Raw genomic sequence first — 12,033 nt, 5'->3', positions numbered from 1 at the left:
GATTTCATGATTCCTGGGAAAGGAAGAGCAGAGGAATGCCAGGGGAGTGCAGGGAACGCAGCCGCAGCCAGCTCCAGGGACTAATCCAGGACGCCCCCAGGCAAAGGCGATCTAAGGGGGGAAGAGTTCAGATGAGAGGACAGGTTTATAGCACGGCAGTGCTAAAGGCACAGCAGCAAATTAACCTATTGCAAAGTAAGCGAGTAGCATGCTATACCAGGGGATATTTATTACCTTAAAGCCCCAAAGCAGTAATTTAAAAGGTATCAGTAAGTACACACGGCTTAGCACGTTGGGAAAACTGCAAAGAATTCACCACACAAAGACACAGGGAAAAGAAAGAATATGAAATATAAGAAAAAAAAAAGTGTTAGAAAAAGAAAAGCAGCACAAAACAACCTTGCTAGTTCAAAATAAGCTCTGCCTGAGAGAATACTGCTGCCGTCACCTGGAGCTCTGCACAGGCTAATTCAGCATCAGAGTGGTGGCTGCGCTGTCAGTTACGCCAGCATGGTGACGAGCAGAGTTTGACTACATACTACAGCAAAACTGCTGCTTGCTTACCAGAGAGATGGGCACAACCAAAGACCTTTCCTCAGGTTTCTCAAAACAAGCTAGCTGCAGTTCTGATGCCTTGTGTATTTGAGGATCCGGTACTTTGGTGATAAAAGAGATTTGTAAAATGTGATGTGATATAAAACTGGGTGAGGTTGCACGCAGCTTACAAGATTGGATTAGAATTCACCATGATTGGAGTAATTTGGGTAAATGTTCTGGAATTAATGCATTAGATCCACAAAGAGAAGTGCAAATTACCACAGAAGGATAATTCAAGTGCACAAGTATAGAAAGGAGACTTGTGAGGCAACTGTACTGCAAAAAGGATCTGCAGGGGAGTTATAGTGGTTTATAAGCAAATTATAAATCAGGATGATATCCAGCTGTAGGAAAAGGCAACCTGATATAAATTCATAGTAATACTGTAAGCAAATCAAGTAATTACTGTTCCCCTACCCGCAGTGGCAAGTCCCTGACTGCATTACTGTGTCCAGCCCTGCCTACCACGCTGTCGGAGGAAGGAGACAGTTGGAGAGAGTCCAGGTAAAAGCCACAAAAAATGATAACATATGTAGAACAAGGGAAGGTTGAAAGAATTAGATTGTTTAGTCTAGAAAAAGCAAAGACTAAGAGAAGACATGAGAACATATTTAAAATATGTAAAAGTTTGTTATGAGAAGAGGATGGTGACTAATTGTTCTCTGTGTCCATCATGGGGAAGACAAGACTTTCCAACACAAGGATGGTCAGCCTGGCAGCAGGTTATCTACAGGAATTACACATAATGCTGTCACAGGAAGCGATGGGAGCAGTGGAGACAAACACCTGTCGAGATGAGGAGAGGTATGCCTGATCCTCACTGAAAGCAGGTGAACAGCCCAGGTGATCCCGTGTGAGATCCCGTCCAGCCTCACGCCTCAGAAACAAGGCACAGATCAGAGCTTTCCACCAAAGAGACTAAATACCACCATGCCCATGACTGTCATTTGTCTCAAGATGCCTGCCAGGAAGGACAGAGCCTGCAGGACAAGGGATGGATCTCCCAAATCCGTTCAGCTAATTAATTCAGTTGGCTTGAAGTGGCAGAGAGCACCCGCTCAGCCACCACCGCTGCATGCTTTTATACTTGTCCGATATGCTCGTGCCCAGTCGTGCCTTTATTTACTCCACCTTTGCTGCCAACAGCCCGTTCCACTGTTTATAGGGACTGATACAGAGCACCTGGGTAGCCACCGCTGTGCAGCCATTGGAGAGATGAGCTGAACAGGCTTTAAATGAAATAGAGAGGGCCATGGCTGCACCGACGCCAGGCAGGGACCAGGCTGGTCATGAAGGCGGCGGCCTAGAGAAGGCAAACGGCGTGCGGGGGGAAAGGGGCGACGCGCCAAGAGGTTGCGCCATGGAGATCCCTGCTGCGGGGGCACAGCCGGAGGTGCTGGTGCCGAATCTGTGCCAGGGTGGGCGAGCTGCAGGGGCCGGGATCAGAAACGCCACTATGACGGGGAGACAGGAGGAGACCTCTCAGCGGGGGAACGTCGGGCTAAGGCCCTCATGTTTTGCCACCTTTGGGAGAGTCTGAGGAGTAAAGATCAGGGAGAATGGGCGTGAAAGGTCCTATCTCGTCACGGAAGGGTGAGCCCAAGTGTGCAGACCCTTGTGGCTTTGCCCTGTACACCGGTGGATTCACAGCAGGTCTCCTACTCCTATTATTATTAATGATTTTGTTAAGAAGAGTAGAATTCAACTGAAGTTAACAGGGATTTTCGAAAACACATCCGCGTGCCAGCCCAGCGACTGACAGAGGGGGCCGCCGCGCGGCGTCACGCACGGCACTGCCGGCCCCGCGGCGGGGTTCTCCCTGCGCTACTTCCGCAGGCCCCCACTCACCCGCCCGCCCGCCGTGTGTCTGCCCAGCGTCAAGGCCCCGGCCTCCGCCTGCAGCCTCCCCTGCGGAGCAAATCCATCTGCCAAACCGCAGCGCACGCAATCACAGCGCAGAGCGAAACATTGCCACTTCTCTTGCCAGTGTTTTAACCTTAAACAAAATTACCTACAAAAACAAACTACTCTCCATTAAAAAAAATAAAAATAAAATGGAGAGCAATGCAAATATAGCCAAAGGTCTGCTCTTACACTTGCTCATTTGTAAAGACTGGATAACGTACTGTGTACACCAAAACCTTCTCCTCGCATGACAACGCAGGCAATAGCTCTTGCCCTGGGAAAATTAAATTCGTAGATAAATGGGATTAAGTGGATCCTGCCAATTACTCCGCTGTTCTTTCTACTTTTCTGTCAAGCCTAACAGCCTTCTGAAAGGCTTCCTCAGATTAGAATAAAAAAAATAAATTCATACTTCAACCATTTTTAATGATGATTTACATGATCTTTCTGGTATGATGTCAAAATTGCTGTAATTACATTAGTTTTTACTTACAAATGTAGACAACTAAGGCGACTGTACAGTTTACAGAAATTCAGATTTGAATGTTTTAATGATCCCTGCAGGGAAAAAAATAATGTAAAAGAAACAGTACAATACTGATACAGAAATGTTTGTAATGCAACATCCTGATTATTCCTTTTCAAATGTAATGAGGTAACATTAACATTTGCTTGCCTAATGCCCTTTAAAATTCATTTAAATTTACTAGTTGTTTTCACCCTTGACCACTTCTGGGGGGTGCACCTGTAATTCTAGAAATGACCAATAAAGCAACACTCATAAGAGTTGTTTCCTCCTTTGATCCCTCAGTCACTCTAGAGCCTCTGCAGACCGCATTGCATGGATAATGATGAGTCACGAAGAAGAATAATTCTGAAGGTGAGTTCTCTCTAAAATGATGTAGCTAAGTGGGACATCGTCAAGTTCCAGAAAATGCCTGCTTTTCTTCATTTTGTAAGATTGCCCCATTGGGCACTTGCTTTAGTCTCTCCACTGAACGCCGGTACCAGCTAAATGCTATCAGTGTAGTAAACATTCCTCTTTCTGCTGTGTATCGTGTCATCTTTAGATTGCTGCAAGCTGAACAACTATTACAGACATTTATGGTGGCACAAACACTGAAGAAACTATGCTAAGGACTGAGGATACAGAAAAGAAACATGAGCTTCCAAGGACACAAAAGTTGCCTGTAACTTCCCAAATTACACGAAAGCATCCTTGTCTTTCTTGAACAGTTCAAAGTCTCCCTGAAAGCATACAGGACATTAAATGAGAAGGTATCACAAAACTTCCCAATGCTAGTGGTAGCAGGGCCCAAGTCTGTTCCTAGCAGCTCTGTTATGAAACCTCACACATGCAAAAAAGTTCTTCAGCTAGATCACCCTCAAACAGGTAAGAGAAAGAACTGACAAAAGGAAATACCGCCGTCATCTCTTCATCATGAAAGGAGAACCAAGACACTGAGACATGAAGCAATTTGTTCAGTATCAGACTGAAAGCCTACATTAAGCCATATGAGATCTTAACTTCAGAGCATTCAGTCCAGCTCCCATTAAACTATATTGCATATAATGGATAACGTTCCTATGAATTAGTGATACATATATAAGACAGAGTTTCAACACAGATAGAAATACCTGATTTCCCTGACTTTTCTGAAACCACATCGTTGATCTGTTTAAATGAGAGCCCCGGATCCCTGCCAACAAGAAACAAAGTGGGGATGCTTCTCACCTGAAACGGGTAGTGCACAGCATGGAAACAGGAGCACGTTAGTCAAAACATTCAGGTGAAAAGATAAAATAAGAAGGAGAAAATCAAAGATGCAATGAGGGATCAAGGTCTATGGAAGTTAATATTCTACTTTCCTCTGATCTCTGCAAAAGAAGGAGAAGGAATTTACAGAAAATCAGCAGGCACAATAACTCTAACCATCACCACAAAATTATGTATTTTGTGACTTTACTGGTTTATTTTACAAATATCTTAGCACAAGCGCTTGAAAGATAAAATAGCACATCTGTACAACTGGCCATGATTCAAAAAGAATACAGCCCTTTTCAGCATTGTACTTCAACTATTTCAAGTTAAAGACACAAAGTTAAGTACTGGCTTAAGTGCCTTGAGAAATTAGGTGATGGTGTGTGCAAGAGCTGGGCAGTTGTAGAATAGGGAAGCTTGGACATAAGAGACACTGTGGGAAGAGACAGGAAAATCCAACGTGAAAGACTATCTAAGTGCATATTTATAAACACACACGGAATGCGTATTCTGTGATAATCTTGTCTTAGATAGGCTGATTTCAGCACAACTACCAGGAATATCCAACATTTTGATACAAAATCTGCTTTACTTCCCAGGTGCGATTCCAAACCCGCCTGCTGGAGAACAAAATTTGTGTCTTTGAAAACTTGTGCTTTTATCCTGTGCTCTGTATCACAATTGGGATGAAGAGATGCCTCAAAGGAAGGGAATGATGGACTTGCGAAAGCTCTGAGACTGAAATCATTATTTTATCTTCAGTATTGAAGGCCAGATTGCTGTGTCTTGTAATTGATTACTTTTCATAGTTACACAATTATAAGCTAAAGAAACCTGATAAAGGTAGAAGTATTTGTTTCCTCTGTTGAAAAAAAGACTTTCCGAGAGCAAAGAATAAAATGGCATTTTCAAATCTGGCAAAAGCAAAAATAATCTATTATGGCAGAGGAGTCCTTTTTTAGTGTGATGACACATTGATTTTTGGAGGCAACTACAATGCAGCTTTATTTCGTATAGCAACTTCCATACAAATCATATCTTTGTTTCAGTCTTCTTTTGTTTAAACAGTGAAGTAATTCAATAATACAGTCTCAAAGTTCCTATCAAATAAAACCAGACAAGGAGACAAATTAAGGATGCGTAGCTATTTACATCTATATCCTGACTGTCCAATAGGAACTTAAAAGTGCTGTAAATTTTAGTCTGTTTAAAAGAGTCAAGCTAAATATCACACTGGACTAAAGGCAGTCCGACACCAGGAAGACTGTAATTAAAATGTCAAGGAACTTGGTGACATGATATTTACTGAGACAATACCCAGGCTTACAGACACTCCTTTGTAGGTATTAAAATATGCTTTAATACACATAAATAAAAAAATCACTAAAATCTGTCTCAGTTAAAAATCTGGCAGCCTGGAAAACATACTTGCTTTATGAAAACCTAATTAAAAGCCAAGGAAGGTATCATATCTCCCAGTGCTAATGAAAAATCTGCCTTCTGCTTCTATCAAAAATGTGAAGTGCTGCTGAAAGCAGATGGGAGGAAGGAGGAGCTTAAGGAATGACGCGTGAAAGATAACGCAGAGTATTTCAGAGGATTTAACTCCACTGTGTGAAATATTTTGAAATTCACCAAAGGTAACTCCATCAAGTAAAAGCTCTCTGGCAGGAGGGTAGTTTCTGTGTAACATTTTCCTAATTTTTCGTATGAAACTTAGGGAAATCAACCCAGTTTCATGAAATGTTGGGTTTTTAAGAAATTTGAACAGCATTGCACAGTCTAGCATAGAAAAAAATGGTTTCACTAGAAAAAACAGAACAAATAAAAAAATCTCATCAGCTCATCGACCTTGAACCATAATGTCAGGAAAACAGAAACAAGAACTGAACAAAAGGACAAACCAGAGGTGTGTTTTAACATACTAGACTTTAAAACTTGTCACTGCTTATCAATTCTGCTTACCTCAAGTAAGCAAATGATCAAGTTTTCGTAAGTATTGTTTCTATGCTCATCTCATTTTTTACAAGCGTTGTTTACATTATTTTCTGTTTCTTCATATTTGCCTTATTCAGCCCTTTTCATATAGGTACTACTGCAACAATGCAGTCATGTGTGCTTAAATTTAAGCACATAAGAAATTGCAGTTATTCTCATCACACTAGCCACATTTGATGTGCTTTGCTGGATTAGTATCGAGATTCTTAAATTTCATAGTAACCATAAAAAGGAGTGGTTAAAACAAACAGCACAATCAATAGGGGAAGCAGTTCAATCCAGTTTTCAAAGTATTAATGAGAAATAAAAGGCATTTATTGTTACAACAGTTAAAGTACTGCTGAGTGTCTGATTGAGCACTCTCACAGCTGATCATGTTTCCAATGGACATTTTCCAATGGATTATTTTTATGCTATCTCTTTTTGTCAGCGTTGCCCTTCAACCTATTCAAATGTGATTTGATGCTGAAAACTGTCTAACATGAAATAAAAGCACGTAAAAGGCGGCTAAAGGAGAGCTTTAAATTACATACCATATTTAAGTAATGTTTAATTATTGCTTTCAGATGGTCACTATCAAAACCCCTGATGCACAAAGCAACTGTGCAATCAATAGCTACCAAAACAACATCCATCCCATCTGCCATCAGCTCACACGTAAGATAAAAGGAAAAAAAAACATGCTATCTGCTCTATAATAGTAGCATAATTTGAACTAGCAGGAACTGGTCATAAGTTTTCTTATATTCATCGACCTGCCCCTTGACAAGGAATGGTCTAATAATTTTCAAACTTTCATTACGAGGGGAGAATCTAATCTAACTGTAAATACTTCATTTTGACTAAATTCTATCACCTGATTATTTTCCTATCTACCTATTTATATACTTGGGCAGTATACTTTTTTCCTGTTATTAAAACTAACCTTGTACTCTCTTGAAATGCATATGGATGGGTACTGATGGTGAGGCAGAGGTGAGGACTCAGCTCCCCGGCTGATTTGAGGGGTGCCCTCCTCACCTTCTTGAGGGGCTGGCTGAGCAGGACAAGCATCTGCTCCTGACACCAGCGCTGACGCCCCGTTCATCACAGGAAACTACCCAGCGCTTCACTCACATCAAGCAGGAATTTGGGAAACAGGTGAGGTAGACTTTTCCCCAGTCCGGGAACAATTTCTATCATAACTAAGCCTTGCTCTCCACAGCGATCTCTGAGTTAAGGTAAGTTAGCATCTCCAGTTGTGTCGGCGTTGAATATTTAAGATATGCTTTAGAATAACAGATTGCCATGCCTGGAGCAACTATGGGGAATCGCAATGCCCTGATAACCATGAAAACTCCAGTAATCACAGAATCAGAGAATGGCAGGGGTTGGAAGGGACCTCTGTGGGTCATCTAGTCCAACCCCCCTGCCAAAGCAGGGTCACCTACAGCAGGCTGCACAGGACCTTATCCAGGCGGGTCTTGAATATCTCCAGAGAAGGAGACTCCACAACCTCCCTGGGCAGCCTGTTCCAGGGCTCCGTCACCCTCAGAGGGAAGAAGTTCTTCCTCATGTTCAGACAGAACTTCCTGTGCTTCAGTTTGTGCCCGTTGCCCCTTGTCCTGTCGCTGGGCACCACTGAAAAGAGTCTGGCCCCATCCTCCTGACACCCACCCTTCAGATATTTGTAAGCATATATTAGGTCCCCTCGCAGCCTTCTCTTCTTCAGGCTGAACAAGCCCAGCTCCCTCAGCCTCTCCTCGTAGGAGAGATGCTCCAGTCCCCTCACCATCCTCGTAGCCCTATGCGGACCCTTTTCTGCGTTGGTTCCTTTCATACTTTCACACGTAAGCTCAAATTTGCAGAGTAACAGTGTAAAATACAAACATTTCATAGAAGATGTACATAATTCCTGCTCTCAAAATCCTGTCCCTTTTCTAGGCAGTAAAAAGTTGGCCATGTTGGAGATTGAGAATTGGATACAACAACAAGTAATTTTGTTGACTCCTTCCAAATGATACTATGATTTCTCCTGGGTGTCTCAGATTTTTATAAGCGTCTTAAAAGATAGATAGGAGGGCTGTAAAATAAAATGAGAAGCAGCAGTTTTTTCAAGCTTTGTCAAGTTGCCAGGAGAGCTGTTTCTCAGCATGGACCAGGTTGGACAGGGCTCTGAGCAAGCTGATCTAGTTAGTGGTGTCCCTGCTCCCTGCGGGGGGGTTGGACTAGATGACCTCTAGGGGTCCCTTCCAACCCAAAACTTTCTATGATTCTATGACGAGTCTGAGATTATGTGTCTCAAAGAAACTCCTTTGGGAGACATCACCTTGCTGGGGCTCTGTTACAGGCATGCCCACTGGCGGATGAGCAACAGTAGGGTGGGTGGCTCACAACCTAGTACATGAGCACGTGAAAAAGAAGTATATTCTTGATACTTTTAGTTTCTTTAAGAAAGCTGGCCTTTGGAAACTGCTAGTATTCATCGAGTAGTACACCCTTCCCTGGAAAGACCCAGGGAAAGCTTGCACTTTGCTGTGACCGGAATGAGAACTTTCTGCACCCGCATTTACTTGGCCAGCAGAGGTGGACAGGCAACTTCCTCGGTCCTTCCCACCCCAGCGCGATGGCACCTTGTGCTTTCCCAGGACAGCCCACACAGGGGTGACAGAGCTGCTGAGCAGCCATACCCACAGCACAGGCTCACGGATCAGGAAAGCAGCCACCGGGCTGCAGGTGGCCCTCCTGGTGCTGTGGCCTGACATGGGGGCCAGGGACCCTCAGGTCTAGCATTCACAGTGGCAGTGCAGAACGCGCAAAAGTAAAATTGCCTTTAGAAGGACTGTTTAAGTTGAAATTATTTTAATTTTTGTTTTTAAGTTATTTAAAGTAGCAAAAAAGACGGCTATTTTTGATAACTTATTTAACCTTGGTTTCCATTTGTGTTTTTTGTGGTTTTTTTTTTTTCCTGTAGCTAGGTTTACTCTTACTAAAATAACGACCTAAACATACTGATTTGGGATTAAATAGAACCATTATACTTTCTGCTGAGATGATATAGTATATCATCTTAAATTTATTTAGCAATGATATAATTTAACAGATATCCAGATCTTGATTTCTTATATTTAGGAGAATTATAAATATTATGTATCTTATTTTCAAAGTGGTAATTTTTAGTTATCTTAAATTCTCACCCTTTGAATCTATGTACAGTCATTATTGGTAAACAATATTTGAAGTCCTCATCAAATTTCCATTTGCTCTGTAGTCACCTACGCAATCAAGTTTGTCTTTTGCTTTACACAGGCAACACAGTTTCCTTTGGTACACCCATCTGTATTCCCTTCATCTGCCAGGTGAACAAACTGACTGAACAAAAGTCTATCCTTCTCCTCACTGCCCTGACTCCGCTGCGGGGAGCCGCCTTTGTACACTCCCGTTACACATGTTGCTGCTGTGCTTCTCCACCCAAGCTGCCTTTGAAGCCACCCCACTTGCCACCTCTCCAGTCACTATTCACTAAACATTCAAATGCTGCTTTTCTCCTGTCTCAACAGGAGCTGGATAGCCTGACCTGGAAAACCTGGGAGCTGGGAGACTTCTCCTTCTCTCCGCTACAAGAAGAGTGCAGGAGCTCTTGACAGGAGGAAGGGACCACGTGAGATTTTACTATATTGACATGTCCTCAGTAACATGGTGGCCAGATGGTAAAGGAGCAGAAGAATCCAAGATGGACAAGCGACATCCGGAGGTTACGAATGACACCGCTGCTGCCCTTGTCTCCACACACAGGGAGACCTGTCCAGATGTGCACGCTGGACCTACTGCACTACTCTGATAAAGGTAATTCAAGCAGCAATCAAAGCGCATAACCTCTACCGCATCAAATCTTGGTATTGCCCCGTGGCAAGTACTCTTTGCACCTGCTTCACACAACCAATTCCAACAAGAGGAAACGGACTTACAGAAGTTTTTTTCTTTGCTGATATAAATAAAACCGCACAAATGCCTCTTCCCTACTGTTTGGGACAAAGTAGGATTCCTGTTAATAGACTCAGTGAAAAAAAATCTATTAGCTTGGTTTTCTTAAGCAACAGTTCTAAAAAAAACCTTATTGAATCTGTATTTGAAAAGACTTCACGCTGATGTAAAAACTGAAAGCGTATTTATACTCTAAAAGCCAAAAGAGGTGTAAAACCAGATTACCAGATTCCCTTTACCTCCTTACTTTAATTCACAGTAAAGAACATAATTTAATCCATACTCTGTAGCTGCAGAGAACACTGCAATCACACTGTTCTTGAACAGTGGGAAGGTACTTACTGTAGTAAGAGGGGAAAAAACAGAAAGAATTAGAACTTCAAAGAAGAATCATGAAACAATAAAGAGATGAGTAAGAAATTAGTCACTCACAATGAAGGTTATTACATGAAAATCCCTAGTTTTCTGGCACTTCCTTTCACATTTCAACATTATAAATCTGTGGGTTGCTCTTGATGCTTTGAGTACAAAGCACTGAAAAAACTGAAATACAAAATCCAACTAGCATTCCAACCTGTAAGAAGTAACATTGCACTAAGGAAACCAATGTAGACACACGACTCTTATGAAGGCAAATCTCAGCTGACCTAAACCGAACTGAAACTAATTTTATTACAAATGAGATTAAGATTTTAGTAAAGCAAAGCAGACCTCAAATCACTTGCTCCTTTAGATGCCAACCTCCTTTCACCATCCCTCCTCCCAACCATTGCAAGCCGGTAAAAATGAGACTAACGGTAAGTCGGTACAAATAATGTTACACTTCAAACCTATTGTAGTAGCAACCAGGTGTTGCATTTCCCTGCAGAACCCATGTTGTTCGGGAAGAACAGCCCCCAGAGCCAGAGACATCACAGGGTTTAGCATCATGCCAGAGACATCACCCGCATCTGAGCATTCTTTAAGGCAGAAACGTTGTTTATCTGGAAAAGAAAGAACTGCTGGCATTATATACATAACGAGCTGTCTAAGTCTTTGCTTTCCAGCCTGTGCGTCCCAGACACCAATGGACTCCGGCTTAGAGTGAGGAAAGCAGTACCGAAGGAAAGCAAACCCCAGCACAAGCAGGCTGAAATTTGCTGTTTGACATAAAAGTGAACAATTAACTTTAAAACATTTTGAGGGATATCAGCAGGCTGAAGAAGCTTCAAAACTCAAGTTTCCACCAGTTGTCTAAATCAATGTTCTCTAGGACTGGTTTGACATTTTCCTACCTCCACAAGGACAATCAGCTGGGGGGTAAGAGGAAGAGCATAGGGCAATGTCTGTAAATCCACAAGAAGAGGTTTTTAGGGTAACTGCAGTTTTAGGTTTCTATTTTCAGATAAGAGCTACTAAAAAAAGACTCAATTGGAATGATGGAAGATTTTTCTTATAAGCAATAGTACAAAGAAATTAATCAAGCTGTATTTGATACAATGATCTTGATTCCAACAAGATGCTGGAAAAACAAGACATTTTTGAAAAAAGTTATAAACGGAGAAATTACAAAGCAGAAACATGTTAACAGATAATTGAGCTAACGAGTATATTTCAATGATTTATGGCAGGCTAATTCACAGAATTAGGCACTTATTCTAACAATCAAGCATTAGAAACTCAGCTACCCAGATATAAGGGTAAAATTAAACACAGGATAAAAGTGCTTCACTGTGGGACAAAAAAATCCTTCAAAGTGGTATTATGTAACTGTATCATATTGATGATAAATGTATATTAATATTTACATTGTGAAACTAAACTACAGA

At 41.9% G+C, this 12,033-nt stretch overlaps 1 protein-coding gene across 2 annotated transcripts in view; it reads right to left on the bottom strand.

Annotated features, from left to right (window-relative positions):
- SCAF8 (SR-related CTD associated factor 8) overlaps positions 1-12,033 on the bottom strand; it is a 107,213-nt gene that overhangs the window by 15,438 nt on the left and 79,742 nt on the right. The window contains exon 21 of one of the 2 annotated variants that reach the window (XM_075413839.1): positions 11,193-11,208. The exons of the other annotated variant lie outside the window; for it this stretch is intronic. The gene's annotated coding sequence lies outside the window, so the exon portion shown is untranslated. Of the gene's footprint in view, positions 1-11,192; positions 11,209-12,033 lie in introns of those variants that run through there. 2 annotated transcript variants of the gene reach the window in all.

Source organism: Opisthocomus hoazin, chromosome 2 (assembly GCF_030867145.1).
Source record: "Opisthocomus hoazin isolate bOpiHoa1 chromosome 2, bOpiHoa1.hap1, whole genome shotgun sequence".
Taxonomy (NCBI): Eukaryota; Metazoa; Chordata; class Aves; order Opisthocomiformes; family Opisthocomidae; genus Opisthocomus; species Opisthocomus hoazin.
Note: the sequence above shows the minus strand (reverse complement) of the source record. Positions and strands in the feature narration are given on the sequence as shown.